The sequence below is a fragment of the Harpia harpyja genome, chromosome 13 (genome assembly GCF_026419915.1).
Source record: "Harpia harpyja isolate bHarHar1 chromosome 13, bHarHar1 primary haplotype, whole genome shotgun sequence".
NCBI lineage: Eukaryota > Metazoa > Chordata > Aves > Accipitriformes > Accipitridae > Harpia > Harpia harpyja.
In genome coordinates this window covers 20,695,132-20,708,807 of record NC_068952.1, presented here as the reverse complement: position 1 = coordinate 20,708,807, position 13,676 = coordinate 20,695,132, and positions in this window count along the sequence as shown.

The window sequence follows — 13,676 nt, the reverse complement described above, 5'->3', positions numbered from 1 at the left end:
GTGCCTGTAGATAGGGCGCCAAGGCACCGTGAAGAGCAGCACAGAGCTTTCAGGGCTGGGCCCTTCCTTGTGGGAGAAGGAGCCGGACGTTTGCCTTTTCGGCAAGAGGCGCTGCCGCGGCCGAGCGCCATGAGATGTTGCGTCTCTGGGAAAGCACAGATCCCCACTGCTGTTGTGCCTCTCGATAGGGCGCCAAGGCACCGTGAAGAGCAGCAACAGCTTTCAGGGCTGGGCCCTTCCTTGTGGGAGAAGGAGCCGGACGTTTGCCTTTTCGGCAAGAGGCTCTGCCACAGCCGAGCGCCATGAGATCTTGTGTCCTCTGGGAAAGCACAGATCCCCACTGCTGTTGTGCCTGTAGATAGGGCGCCAAGGCACCGTGAAGAGCAGCAAGAGCATTCAGGGCTGGGCCCTTCCTTGTGGGAGATTGAGCAGGACGTTTGCCTTTTTAGCAGAGGCTCTGCCGCGGCCGAGCGTCATGAGATGTTGCGTCTCTGGGAAAGCCACAGATCCCCACTGCTGTTGTGCCTGTAGATAGGGCGCCAAGGGTAGGTGAAGAGCAGCAACAGCTTTCAGGGCTGGGCCCTTCCTTGTGGGAGAAGGAGCCGGACGTTTGCCTTTTCGGCAAGAGGCTCTGCCGTGGACGAGCGCAATGAGATCTTGCGTCTCTGGGAAAGCACAGATCCCCACTGCTGTTGTGCCCTGTAGATAGTGCGCCAAGGGTAGGTGAAGAGCAGCAAGAGCTTTCAGGGCTGGGCCCTTCCTTGTGGGAGAAGGAGCCAGACATTTGCCTTTTCGGCAAGAGGCGCTGCCGCGGCTGAGCGCCATGGATGTTGCGTCTCTGGGAAAGTACAGATCCCCACTGCTGCTGTGCCTGCAGATAGGGCGCCAAGGCACCGTGAAGAGCAGCAACAGCTTTCAGGGCTGGGCCCTTCCTTGTGGGAGAATGAGCAGGACGTTTGCCTTTTTGGCAAGAGGCTCTGCCGTGGCTGAGCAAGCCATGAGATGTTGCGTCTCTGGGAAAGCACAGATCCATGCCTGTTGTGCCTGTAGATAGGGCGCCAAGGCACCGTGAAGAGCAGCAAGAGCTTTCAGGGCTGGGCCCTTCCTTGTGGGAGAAGGAGCCGGACGTTTGCCTTTTCGGCAAGAGGTTCTGCCGCGGCCGAGTGCCATGAGATCTTGCGTCTCTGGGAAAGCACAGATCCCCACTGCTGTTGTGCCTGTAGATAGGGTGCCAAGGCACCGTGAAGAGCAGCAAGAGCATTCAGGGCTGGGCCCTTCCTTGTGGGAGAAGGAGCAGGACGTTTGCCTTTTTAGCAAGAGGCTCTGCCGCGGCCGAGCGCCATGAGATGTTGCGTCTCTGGGAAAGCACAGATCCCCACTGCTGTTGTGCCTGTAGATAGGGCGCCAAGGGTAGGTGAAGAGCAGCAACAGCTTTCAGGGCTGGGCCCTTCCTTGTGGGAGAAGGAGCCGGACGTTTGCCTTTTCGGCAAGAGGCTCTGCCGTGGACGAGCGCAATGAGATCTTGCGTCTCTGGGAAAGCACAGATCCCCACTGCTGTTGTGCCTGTAGATAGTGCGCCAAGGGTAGGTGAAGAGCAGCAAGAGCTTTCAGGGCTGGGCCCTTCCTTGTGGGAGAAGGAGCCGGACGTTTGCCTTTTCGGCAAGAGGCTCTGCCGCGGCCGAGCGCCATGAGATGTTGCGTCTCTGGGAATGCACAGATCCCCACTGCTGTTGTGCCTGTAGATAGGGCGCGAAGGCACTGTGAAGAGCAGCAAGAGCTTTCAGGCTGGGCCCTTCCTTGTGGGAGAATGAGCAGGACGTTTGCCTTTTCGGCAAGAGGCTCTGCCGCGGCCGAGCGCCATGAGATCTTGCGTCTCTGGGAAAGCACAGATCCCCACTGCTGTTGTGCCTGTTGATTGGGCGCCAAGGGTAGGTGAAGAGCAGCAAGAGCTTTCAGGGCTGGGCCCTTCCTTGTGGGAGAAGGAGCCGGACATTTGCCTTTTCGGCAAGAGTCTCTGCCGCGGCCGAGCGCCATAAGATCTTGTGTCTCTGGGAAAGCACAGATCCCCACTGCTGTTGTGCCTGTAGATAGGGCGCCAAGGCACCATGAAGAGCAGCAAGAGCTTTCAGGGCTGTGCCCTTCCTTGTGGGAGAAGGAGCCAGACATTTGCCTTTTCGGCAAGAGGCGCTGCCGCGGCCGAGCGCCATGAGATGTTGCGTCTCTGGGAAAGCACAGATCCCCACTGCTGTTGTGCCTGTAGATAGGGCGCCAAGGCACCGTGAAGAGCAGCAAGAGCTTTCAGGGCTGGGCCCTTCCTTGTGGGAGAAGGAGCCGGACGTTTGCCTTTTCGGCAAGAGGCTCTGCCGCGGCCGAGCGCCATGAGATGTTGCGTCTCTGGGAAAGCACAGATCCCCACTGCTGTTGTGGCTGTAGATAGGGTGCCAAGGCACCGTGAAGAGAAACAACAGCTTTCAGGGCTGGGCCCTTCCTTGTGGGAGAAGGAGCCGGACGTTTGCCTTTTCGGCAAGAGGCTCTGCCGTGGACGAGCGCAATGAGATCTTGCGTCTCTGGGAAAGCACAGATCCCCACTGCTGTTGTGCCTGTAGATAGTGCGCCAAGGGTAGGTGAAGAGCAGCAAGAGCTTTCAGGGCTGGGCCCTTCCTTGTGGGAGAAGGAGCCGGACGTTTGCCTTTTCGGCAAGAGGCTCTGCCGCGGCCGAGCGCCATGAGATGTTGCGTCTCTGGGAATGCACAGATCCCCACTGCTGTTGTGCCTGTAGATAGGGCGCGAAGGCACTGTGAAGAGCAGCAAGAGCTTTCAGGCTGGGCCCTTCCTTGTGGGAGAATGAGCAGGACGTTTGCCTTTTCGGCAAGAGGCTCTGCCGCGGCCGAGCGCCATGACATCTTGCGTCTCTGGGAAAGCACAGATCCCCACTGCTGTTGTGCCTGTTGATTGGGCGCCAAGGGTAGGTGAAGAGCAGCAAGAGCTTTCAGGGCTGGGCCCTTCCTTGTGGGAGAAGGAGCCAGACGTTTGCCTTTTCGGCAAGAGGCTCTGCCGCGGCCGAGCGCCATAAGATCTTGTGTCTCTGGGAAAGCACAGATCCCCACTGCTGTTGTGCTTGTAGATAGGGCGCCAAGGCACCGTGAAGAGCAGCAAGAGCTTTCAGGGCTGTGCCCTTCCTTGTGGGAGAAGGAGCCAGACATTTGCCTTTTCGGCAAGAGGCGCTGCCGCGGCCGAGCGCCATGAGATGTTGCGTCTCTGGGAAAGCACAGATCCCCACTGCTGTTGTGCCTGTAGATAGGGCGCCAAGGCACCGTGAAGAGCAGCAAGAGCTTTCAGGGCTGGGCCCTTCCTTGTGGGAGAAGGAGCGGGACGTTTGCCTTTTCGGCAAGAGGCTCTGCCGCGGCCGAGCGCCATGAGATGTTGCGTCTCTGGGAAAGCACAGATCCCCACTGCTGTTGTGGCTGTAGATAGGGTGCCAAGGCACCGTGAAGAGAAACAACAGCTTTCAGGGCTGGGCCCTTCCTTGTGGGAGAAGGAGCCGGACGTTTGCCTTTTCGGCAAGAGGCTCTGCCGCGGCCGAGCGCCATGAGATGTTGCGTCTCTGGGAAAGCACAGATCCCCACTGCTGTTGTGTCTGTTGATTGGGCGCCAAGGGTAGGTGAAGAGCAGCAAGAGCTTTCAGGGCTGTGCCCTTCCTTGTGGGAGAAGGAGCCAGACGTTTGCCTTTTCGGCAAGAGGCTCTGCCGCGGTCGAGCGTCATGAGATCTTGTGTCTCTGGGAAAGCACAGATCCCCACTGCTGTTGTGCCTGTCGATAGGGCACCAAGGCACCGTGAAGAGCAGCAACAGCTTTCAGGGCTGGGCCCTTCCTTGTTGGAGAAGGAGCCGGACGTTTGCCTTTTCGGCAAGAGGCTCTGCCGCGGCCGAGCGCCATGAGATGTTGCGTCTCTGGGAAAGCACAGATCCCCACTGCTGTTGTGCCTGTAGATAGGGCGCCAAGGCACCGTGTAGAGCAGCAAGAGCTTTCAGGGCTGGGCCCTTCCTTGTGGGAGAAGGAGCAGGACGTTTGCCTTTTTGGCAAGAGGCTCTGCCGTGGCTGAGCGCCATGAGATGTTGCGTCTCTGGGAAAGCACAGATCCCCACTGCTGTTGTGCCTGTAGATAGGGCGCCAAGGCACCGTGAAGAGCAGCAAGAGCTTTCAGGGCTGGGCCCTTCCTTGTGGGAGAAGGAGCCGGACGTTTGCCTTTTCGGCAAGAGGCGCTGCCGCGGCCGAGCGCCATGAGATGTTGCGTCTCTGGGAAAGCACAGATCCCCACTGCTGTTGTGCCTCTCGATAGGGCGCCAAGGCACCGTGAAGAGCAGCAACAGCTTTCAGGGCTGGGCCCTTCCTTGTGGGAGAAGGAGCCGGACGTTTGCCTTTTCGGCAAGAGGCTCTGCCACAGCCGAGCGCCATGAGATCTTGTGTCTCTGGGAAAGCACAGATCCCCACTGCTGTTGTGCCTGTAGATAGGGCGCCAAGGCACCGTGAAGAGCAGCAAGAGCATTCAGGGCTGGGCCCTTCCTTGTGGGAGAATGAGCAGGACGTTTGCCTTTTTAGCAAGAGGCTCTGCCGCGGCCGAGCGTCATGAGATGTTGCGTCTCTGGGAAAGCACAGATCCCCACTGCTGTTGTGCCTGTAGATAGGGCGCCAAGGGTAGGTGAAGAGCAGCAACAGCTTTCAGGGCTGGGCCCTTCCTTGTGGGAGAAGGAGCCGGACGTTTGCCTTTTCGGCAAGAGGCTCTGCCGTGGACGAGCGCAATGAGATCTTGCGTCTCTGGGAAAGCACAGATCCCCACTGCTGTTGTGCCTGTAGATAGTGCGCCAAGGGTAGGTGAAGAGCAGCAAGAGCTTTCAGGGCTGGGCCCTTCCTTGTGGGAGAAGGAGCCAGACATTTGCCTTTTCGGCAAGAGGCGCTGCCGCGGCTGAGCGCCATGAGATGTTGCGTCTCTGGGAAAGTACAGATCCCCACTGCTGCTGTGCCTGCAGATAGGGCGCCAAGGCACCGTGAAGAGCAGCAACAGCTTTCAGGGCTGGGCCCTTCCTTGTGGGAGAATGAGCAGGACGTTTGCCTTTTTGGCAAGAGGCTCTGCCGTGGCTGAGCACCATGAGATGTTGCGTCTCTGGGAAAGCACAGATCCCCACTGCTGTTGTGCCTGTAGATAGGGCGCCAAGGCACCGTGAAGAGCAGCAAGAGCTTTCAGGGCTGGGCCCTTCCTTGTGGGAGAAGGAGCCGGACGTTTGCCTTTTCGGCAAGAGGTTCTGCCGCGGCCGAGTGCCATGAGATCTTGCGTCTCTGGGAAAGCACAGATCCCCACTGCTGTTGTGCCTGTAGATAGGGTGCCAAGGCACCGTGAAGAGCAGCAAGAGCATTCAGGGCTGGGCCCTTCCTTGTGGGAGAAGGAGCAGGACGTTTGCCTTTTTAGCAAGAGGCTCTGCCGCGGCCGAGCGCCATGAGATGTTGCGTCTCTGGGAAAGCACAGATCCCCACTGCTGTTGTGCCTGTAGATAGGGCGCCAAGGGTAGGTGAAGAGCAGCAACAGCTTTCAGGGCTGGGCCCTTCCTTGTGGGAGAAGGAGCCGGACGTTTGCCTTTTCGGCAAGAGGCTCTGCCGTGGACGAGCGCAATGAGATCTTGCGTCTCTGGGAAAGCACAGATCCCCACTGCTGTTGTGCCTGTAGATAGTGCGCCAAGGGTAGGTGAAGAGCAGCAAGAGCTTTCAGGGCTGGGCCCTTCCTTGTGGGAGAAGGAGCCGGACGTTTGCCTTTTCGGCAAGAGGCTCTGCCGCGGCCGAGCGCCATGAGATGTTGCGTCTCTGGGAATGCACAGATCCCCACTGCTGTTGTGCCTGTAGATAGGGCGCGAAGGCACTGTGAAGAGCAGCAAGAGCTTTCAGGCTGGGCCCTTCCTTGTGGGAGAATGAGCAGGACGTTTGCCTTTTCGGCAAGAGGCTCTGCCGCGGCCGAGCGCCATGAGATCTTGCGTCTCTGGGAAAGCACAGATCCCCACTGCTGTTGTGCCTGTTGATTGGGCGCCAAGGGTAGGTGAAGAGCAGCAAGAGCTTTCAGGGCTGGGCCCTTCCTTGTGGGAGAAGGAGCCGGACATTTGCCTTTTCGGCAAGAGTCTCTGCCGCGGCCGAGCGCCATAAGATCTTGTGTCTCTGGGAAAGCACAGATCCCCACTGCTGTTGTGCCTGTAGATAGGGCGCCAAGGCACCATGAAGAGCAGCAAGAGCTTTCAGGGCTGTGCCCTTCCTTGTGGGAGAAGGAGCCAGACATTTGCCTTTTCGGCAAGAGGCGCTGCCGCGGCCGAGCGCCATGAGATGTTGCGTCTCTGGGAAAGCACAGATCCCCACTGCTGTTGTGCCTGTAGATAGGGCGCCAAGGCACCGTGAAGAGCAGCAAGAGCTTTCAGGGCTGGGCCCTTCCTTGTGGGAGAAGGAGCCGGACGTTTGCCTTTTCGGCAAGAGGCTCTGCCGCGGCCGAGCGCCATGAGATGTTGCGTCTCTGGGAAAGCACAGATCCCCACTGCTGTTGTGGCTGTAGATAGGGTGCCAAGGCACCGTGAAGAGAAACAACAGCTTTCAGGGCTGGGCCCTTCCTTGTGGGAGAAGGAGCCGGACGTTTGCCTTTTCGGCAAGAGGCTCTGCCGTGGACGAGCGCAATGAGATCTTGCGTCTCTGGGAAAGCACAGATCCCCACTGCTGTTGTGCCTGTAGATAGTGCGCCAAGGGTAGGTGAAGAGCAGCAAGAGCTTTCAGGGCTGGGCCCTTCCTTGTGGGAGAAGGAGCCAGACATTTGCCTTTTCGGCAAGAGGCGCTGCCGCGGCTGAGCGCCATGAGATGTTGCGTCTCTGGGAAAGTACAGATCCCCACTGCTGCTGTGGCTGTAGATAGGGCGCCAAGGCACCGTGAAGAGCAGCAACAGCTTTCAGGGCTGGGCCCTTCCTTGTGGGAGAATGAGCAGGACGTTTGCCTTTTTGGCAAGAGGCTCTGCCGTGGCTGAGCGCCATGAGATGTTGCGTCTCTGGGAAAGCACAGATCCCCACTGCTGTTGTACCTGTAGATAGGGCGCCAAGGCACCGTGAAGAGCAGCAAGAGCTTTCAGGGCTGGGCCCTTCCTTGTGGGAGAAGGAGCGGGACGTTTGCCTTTTCGGCAAGAGGCTCTGCGGCGGCCGAGCGCCATGAGATGTTGCGTCTCTGGGAAAGCACAGATCCCCACTGCTGTTGTGCCTGTAGATAGGGCGCCAAGGCACCGTGAAGAGCAGCAAGAGCTTTCAGGGCTGGGCCGTTCTTTGTGGGAGAAGGAGCAGGACGTTTGCCTTTTCGGCAAGAGGCTCTGCCGCGGCCGAGCGCCATGAGATGTTGCGTCTCTGGGAAAGCACAGATCCCCACTGCTGTTGTGCCTGTAGATAGGGTGCCAAGGCACCGTGAAGAGCAGCAACAGCTTTCAGGGCTGGGCCCTTCCTTGTGGGAGAAGGAGCCGGACGTTTGCCTTTTCGGCAAGAGGCTCTGCCGCGGCCGAGGGCCATGAGATGTTGCGTCTCTGGGAAAGCACAGATCCCCACTGCTGTTGTGCCTGTAGATTGGGCGCCAAGGGTAGGTGAAGAGCAGCAAGAGCTTTCAGGGCTGGGCCCTTCCTTGTGGGAGAAGGAGCCGGACGTTTGCCTTTTCGGCAAGAGGCGCTGCCACGGCCGAGCGCCATGAGATGTTGCGTCTCTGGGAAAGCACAGATCCCCACTGCTGTTGTGCCTGTAGATTGGGCGCCAAGGGTAGGTGAAGAGCAGCAACAGCTTTCAGGGCTGGGCCCTTCCTTGTAGGAGAAGGAGCCGGATGTTTGCCTTTTCGGCAAGAGGCTCTGCCGCGGCCGAGCGCCATGAGATCTTGCGTCTCTGGGAAAGCACAGATCCCCGCTTCTGTTGTGCCTGTAGATAGGGTGCCAAGGCACCGTGAAGAGCAGCAAGAGCTTTCAGGGCTGGGCCCTTCCTTGTGGGAGAAGGAGCCGGATGTTTGCCTTTTCGGCAAGAGGCTCTGCCGCGGCCGAGCGCCATGAGATGTTGCGTCTCTGGGAAAGCACAGATCCCCACTGCTGTTGTGCCTGTAGATAGGGCGCCAAGGCACCGTGAAGAGCAGCAAGAGCTTTCAGGGCTGGGCCCTTCCTTGTGGGAGAAGGAGCCGGACGTTTGCCTTTTCGGCAAGAGGCTCTGCCACGGCCGAGCGCCATGAGATCTTGCGTCTCTGGGAAAGCACAGATCCCCACTGCTGTTGTGCCTGTAGATAGTGCGCCAAGGGTAGGTGAAGAGCAGCAAGAGCTTTCAGGGCTGGGCCCTTCCTTGTGGGAGAAGGAGCCGGACGTTTGCCTTTTCGGCAAGAGGCTCTGCCGCGGCCGAGCGCCATGAGATCTTGCGTCTCTGCGAAAGCACAGATCCCCACTGCTGTTGTGCCTGTAGATAGTGCGCCAAGAGTAGGTGAAGAGCAGCAACAGCTTTCAGGGCTGGGCCCTTCCTTGTGGGAGAAGGAGCCGGACGTTTGCCTTTTCGGCAAGAGGCTCTGCCGCGGCCGAGCGCCATGAGATCTTGCGTCTCTGGGAAAGCACAGATCCCCACTGCTTTTGTGCCTGTAGATAGGGTGCCAAGGGTAGGTGAAGAGCAGCAAGAGCTTTCAGGGCTGGGCCCTTCCTTGTGGGAGAATGAGCAGGACGTTTGCCTTTTCGGCAGGAGGCTCTGCCGCGGCCGAGCGCCATGAGATGTTGCGTCTCTGGGAAAGCACAGATCCCCACTGCTGTTGTGCCTGTAGATTGGGCGCCAAGGGTAGGTGAAGAGCAGCAAGAGCTTTCAGGGCTGGGCCCTTCCTTGTGGGAGAAGGAGCCGGACGTTTGCCTTTTCGGCAAGAGGCGCTGACGCGGCCGAGCGCCATGAGATGTTGCGTCTCTGGGAAAGCACAGATCCCCACTGCTGTTGTGGCTGTCGATAGGGCGCCAAGGCACCGTGAAGAGCAGCAAGAGCTTTCAGGGCTGGGCCCTTCCTTGTGGGAGATGGAGCCGGATGTTTGCCTTTTCGGCAGGAGGCTCTGCCGCGGCCGAGCGCCATGAGATGTTGCGTCTCTGGGAAAGCACAGATCTCCACTGCTGTTGTGCCTGTAGATAGGGTGCCAAGGCACTGTGAAGAGCAGCAAGAGCTTTCAGGGCTGGGCCCTTCCTTGTGGGAGATGGAGCCGGATGTTTGCCTTTTCGGCAAGAGGCTCTGCCGCGGCCGAGCGCCATGAGATGTTGCGTCTCTGGGAAAGCACAGATCCCCACTGCTGTTGTGCCTGTAGATAGTGCGCCAAGGGTAGGTGAAGAGCAGCAAGAGCTTTCAGGGCTGGGCCCTTCCTTGTGGGAGAAGGAGCCGGACGTTTGCCTTTTTGTCAAGAGGCTCTGCCGTGGCCGAGCGCCATGAGATGTTGCGTCTCTGGGAAAGCACAGATCCCCACTGCTGCTGTGCCTGTCGATAGGGCGCCAAGGCACCGTGAAGAGCAGCATGAGCTTTCAGGGCTGGGCTCTTCCTTGTGGGAGAAGGAGCCGGACGTTTGCCTTTTCGGCAAGAGGCTCTGCCGCGGCCGAGCGCCATGAGATCTTGCGTCTCTGGGAAAGCACAGATCCCCACTGCTGTTGTGCCTGTAGATAGGGCGCCAAGGCACCGTGAAGAGCAGCAAGAACTTTCAGGGCTGGGCCCTTCCTTGTGGGAGAAGGAGCCGGACGTTTGCATTTTCGGCAAGAGGCTCTGCCGTGGCCGAGCGCCATGAGATGTTGCGTCTCTGGGAAAGCACAGATCCCCACTGCTGTTGTGCCTGTAGATAGGGTGCCAAGGCACCGTGAAGAGGAACAACGGCTTTCAGGGCTGGGCCCTTCCTTGTGGGAGAAGGAGCCGGACGTTTGCCTTTTCGGCAAGAGGCTCTGCCGCGGCCGAGCGCCATGAGATCTTGCGTCTCTGGGAAAGCACAGATCCCCACTGCTGTTGTGCCTGTAGATAGGGCGCCAAGGCACCGTGAAGAGCAGCAAGAGCTTTCAGGGCTGGGCTCTTCCTTGTGGGAGAAGGAGCAGGACGTTTGCCTTTTCGGCAAGAGGCTCTGCCGCGGCCGAGCGCCATGAGATCTTGCGTCTCTGGGAAAGCACAGATCCCCACTGCTGTTGTGCCTGTAGATAGTGCGCCAAGGGTAGGTGAAGAGCAGCAAGAGCTTTCAGGGCTGGGCCCTTCCTTGTGGGAGAATGAGCCGGACGTTTGCCTTTTCGGCAAGAGGCTCTGCCGCGGCCGAGCGCCATGAGATCTTGCGTCTCTGGGAAAGCACAGATCCCCACTGCTGTTGTGCCTGTAGATAGTGCGCCAAGAGTAGGTGAAGAGCAGCAACAGCTTTCAGGGCTGGGCCCTTCCTTGTGGGAGAAGGAGCCGGACGTTTGCCTTTTCGGCAAGAGGCTCTGCCGCGGCCGAGCGCCATGAGATCTTGCGTCTCTGGGAAAGCACAGATCCCCACTGCTGTTGTGCCTGTAGATAGGGTGCCAAGGGTAGGTGAAGAGCAGCAAGAGCTTTCAGGGCTGGGCCCTTCCTTGTGGGAGAATGAGCAGGACGTTTGCCTTTTCGGCAGGAGGCTCTGCCGCGGCCGAGCGCCATGAGATGTTGCGTCTCTGGGAAAGCACAGATCCCCACTGCTGTTGTGCCTGTAGATTGGGCGCCAAGGGTAGGTGAAGAGCAGCAAGAGCTTTCAGGGCTGGGCCCTTCCTTGTGGGAGAATGAGCCGGACGTTTGCCTTTTCGGCAAGAGGCGCTGACGCGGCCGAGCGCCATGAGATGTTGCGTCTCTGGGAAAGCACAGATCCCCACTGCTGTTGTGGCTGTCGATAGGGCGCCAAGGGTAGGTGAAGAGCAGCAAGAGCTTTCAGGGCTGGGCCCTTCCTTGTGGGAGATGGAGCCGGATGTTTGCCTTTTCGGCAGGAGGCTCTGCCGCGGCCGAGCGCCATGAGATGTTGCGTCTCTGGGAAAGCACAGATCTCCACTGCTGTTGTGCCTGTAGATAGGGTGCCAAGGCACCGTGAAGAGCAGCAAGAGCTTTGAGGGCTGGGCCCTTCCTTGTGGGAGAAGGAGCCGGACGTTTGCCTTTTCGGCAAGAGGCTCTGCCGCGGCCGAGCGCCATGAGATGTTGCGTCTCTGGAAAGCACAGATCCCCACTGCTGTTGTGGCTGTAGATAGTGCGCCAAGGGTAGGTGAAGAGCAGCAAGAGCTTTCAGGTCTGGGCCCTTCCTTGTGGGAGATGGAGCCGGATGTTTGCCTTTTCGGCAAGAGGCTCTGCCGCGGCCGAGCGCCATGAGATGTTGCGTCTCTGGAAAGCACAGATCCCACTGCTGTTGTGCCTGTAGATAGTGCGCCAAGGGTAGGTGAAGAGCAGCAAGAGCTTTCAGGGCTGGGCCCTTCCTTGTGGGAGAAGGAGCTGGACGTTTGCCTTTTCGGCAAGAGGCTCTGCCGTGGCCGAGCGCCATGAGATCTTGCGTCTCTGGGAAAGCACAGATCCCCACTGCTGCTGTGCCTGTCGATAGGGCGCCAAGGCACCGTGAAGAGCAGCAAGAGCTTTCAGGGCTGGGCTCTTCCTTGTGGAGAAGGAGCCGGACGTTTGCCTTTTCGGCAAGAGGCTCTGCCGCGGCCGAGCGCCATGAGATCTTGCGTCTCTGGGAAAGCACAGATCCCCACTGCTGTTGTGCCTGTAGATAGGGCGCCAAGGCACCGTGAAGAGCAGCAAGAACTTTCAGGACTGGGCCCTTCCTTGTGGGAGAAGGAGCCGGACGTTTGCATTTTCGGCAAGAGGCTCTGCCGTGGCCGAGCGCCATGAGATGTTGCGTCTCTGGGAAAGCACAGATCCCCACTGCTGTTGTGCCTGTAGATAGGGTGCCAAGGCACCGTGAAGAGCAACAACGGCTTTCAGGGCTGGGCCCTTCCTTGTGGGAGAAGGAGCCGGACGTTTGCCTATTTCGGCAAGAGGCTCTGCCGCGGCCGAGCGCCATGAGATCTTGCGTCTCTGGGAAAGCACAGATCCCACTGCTGTTGTGCCTGTAGATAGGGCGCCAAGGCACCGTGAAGAGCAGCAAGAGCTTCAGGGCTGGGCCCTTCCTTGTGGGAGAAGGAGCAGGACGTTTGCCTTTTCGGCAAGAGGCTCTGCCGCGGCCGAGCGCCATGAGATGTTGCGTCTCTGGGAAAGCACAGATCCCCACTGCTGTTGTGCCTGTATATAGTGCGCCAAGGGTAGGTGAAGAGAAGCAACAGCTTTCAGGGCTGGGCCCTTCCTTGTGGAGAAGGAGCCGGACGTTTGCCTTTTCGGCAAGAGGCTCTGCCGCGGCCGAGCGCCATGAGATGTTGCGTCTCTGGGAAAGCACAGATCCCCACTGCTGTTGTGCCTGTAGATAGGGTGCCAAGGCACCGTGAAGAGCAGCAAGAGCTTTCAGGGCTGGGCCCTTCCTTGTGGGAGAAGGAGCCGGACGTTTGCCTTTTCGGCAAGAGGCTCTGCCGCGGCGAGCGCCATGAGATCTTGTGTCTCTGGGAAAGCACAGATCCCCACTGCTGTTGTGCCTGTAGATAGGGCGCCAAGGCACTGTGAAGAGCAGCAAGAGCTTTCAGGGCTGGGCCCTTCCTTGTGGGAGAAGGAGCCGGACGTTTGCCTTTTCGGCAGAGGCTCTGCCGTGGCCGAGCGCCATGAAATGTTGCGTCTCTGGGAAAGCACAGATCCCCACTGCTGTTGTGCCTGTAGATAGTGCGCCAAGGTAGGTGAAGAGCAGCAACAGCTTTCAGGGCTGGGCCCTTCCTTGTGGGAGAAGGAGCCGGACGTTTGCCTTTTCCGCAAGAGGCTCTGCCGCGGCCGAGCGCCATGAGATGTTGCGTCTCTGGGAAAGCACAGATCCCCACTGCTGTTGTGCCTGTAGATAGTGCGCCAAGGGTAGGTGAAGAGAAGCAAGAGCTTTCAGGGCTGGGCCTTCCTTGTGGGAGAAGGAGCCGGACGTTTGCCTTTTCGGCAAGAGGCTCTGCCGCGGCCGAGCACCATGAGATGCTGCGTCTCTGGGAAAGCACAGATCCCCACTGCTGTTGTGGCTGTAGATAGGGTGCCAAGGCACCGTGAAGAGCAGCAAGAGCTTTCAGGGCTGGGCCCTTCCTTGTGGGAGAAGGAGCCGGACGTTTGCCTTTTCGGCAAGAGGCGCTGCCGCGGCAAAGCGCCATGAGATCTTGTGTGTCTGGGAAAGCACAGATCCCCACTGCTGTTGTGCCTGTCGATAGGGCGCCAAGGCACCGTGAAGAGCAGCAACAGCTTTCAGGGCTGGGCCCTTCCTTGTGGGAGAAGGAGCCGGACGTTTGCCTTTTCGGCAGGAGGCTGTGCCACAGCCGAGCGCCATGAGATGTTGCGTCTCTGGGAAAGCACAGATCCCCACTGCTGTTGTGCCTGTTGATTGGGCGCCAAGGGTAGGTGAAGAGCAGCAAGAGCTTTCAGGGCTGTGCCCTTCCTTGTGGGAGAAGGAGCCGGACATTTGCCTTTTCGGCAAGAGGCTCTGCCGCGGCCGAGCGCCATGAGATCTTGTGTCTCTGGGAAAGCACAGATCCCACTGCTGTTGTGCCTGTCGATAGGGCGCCA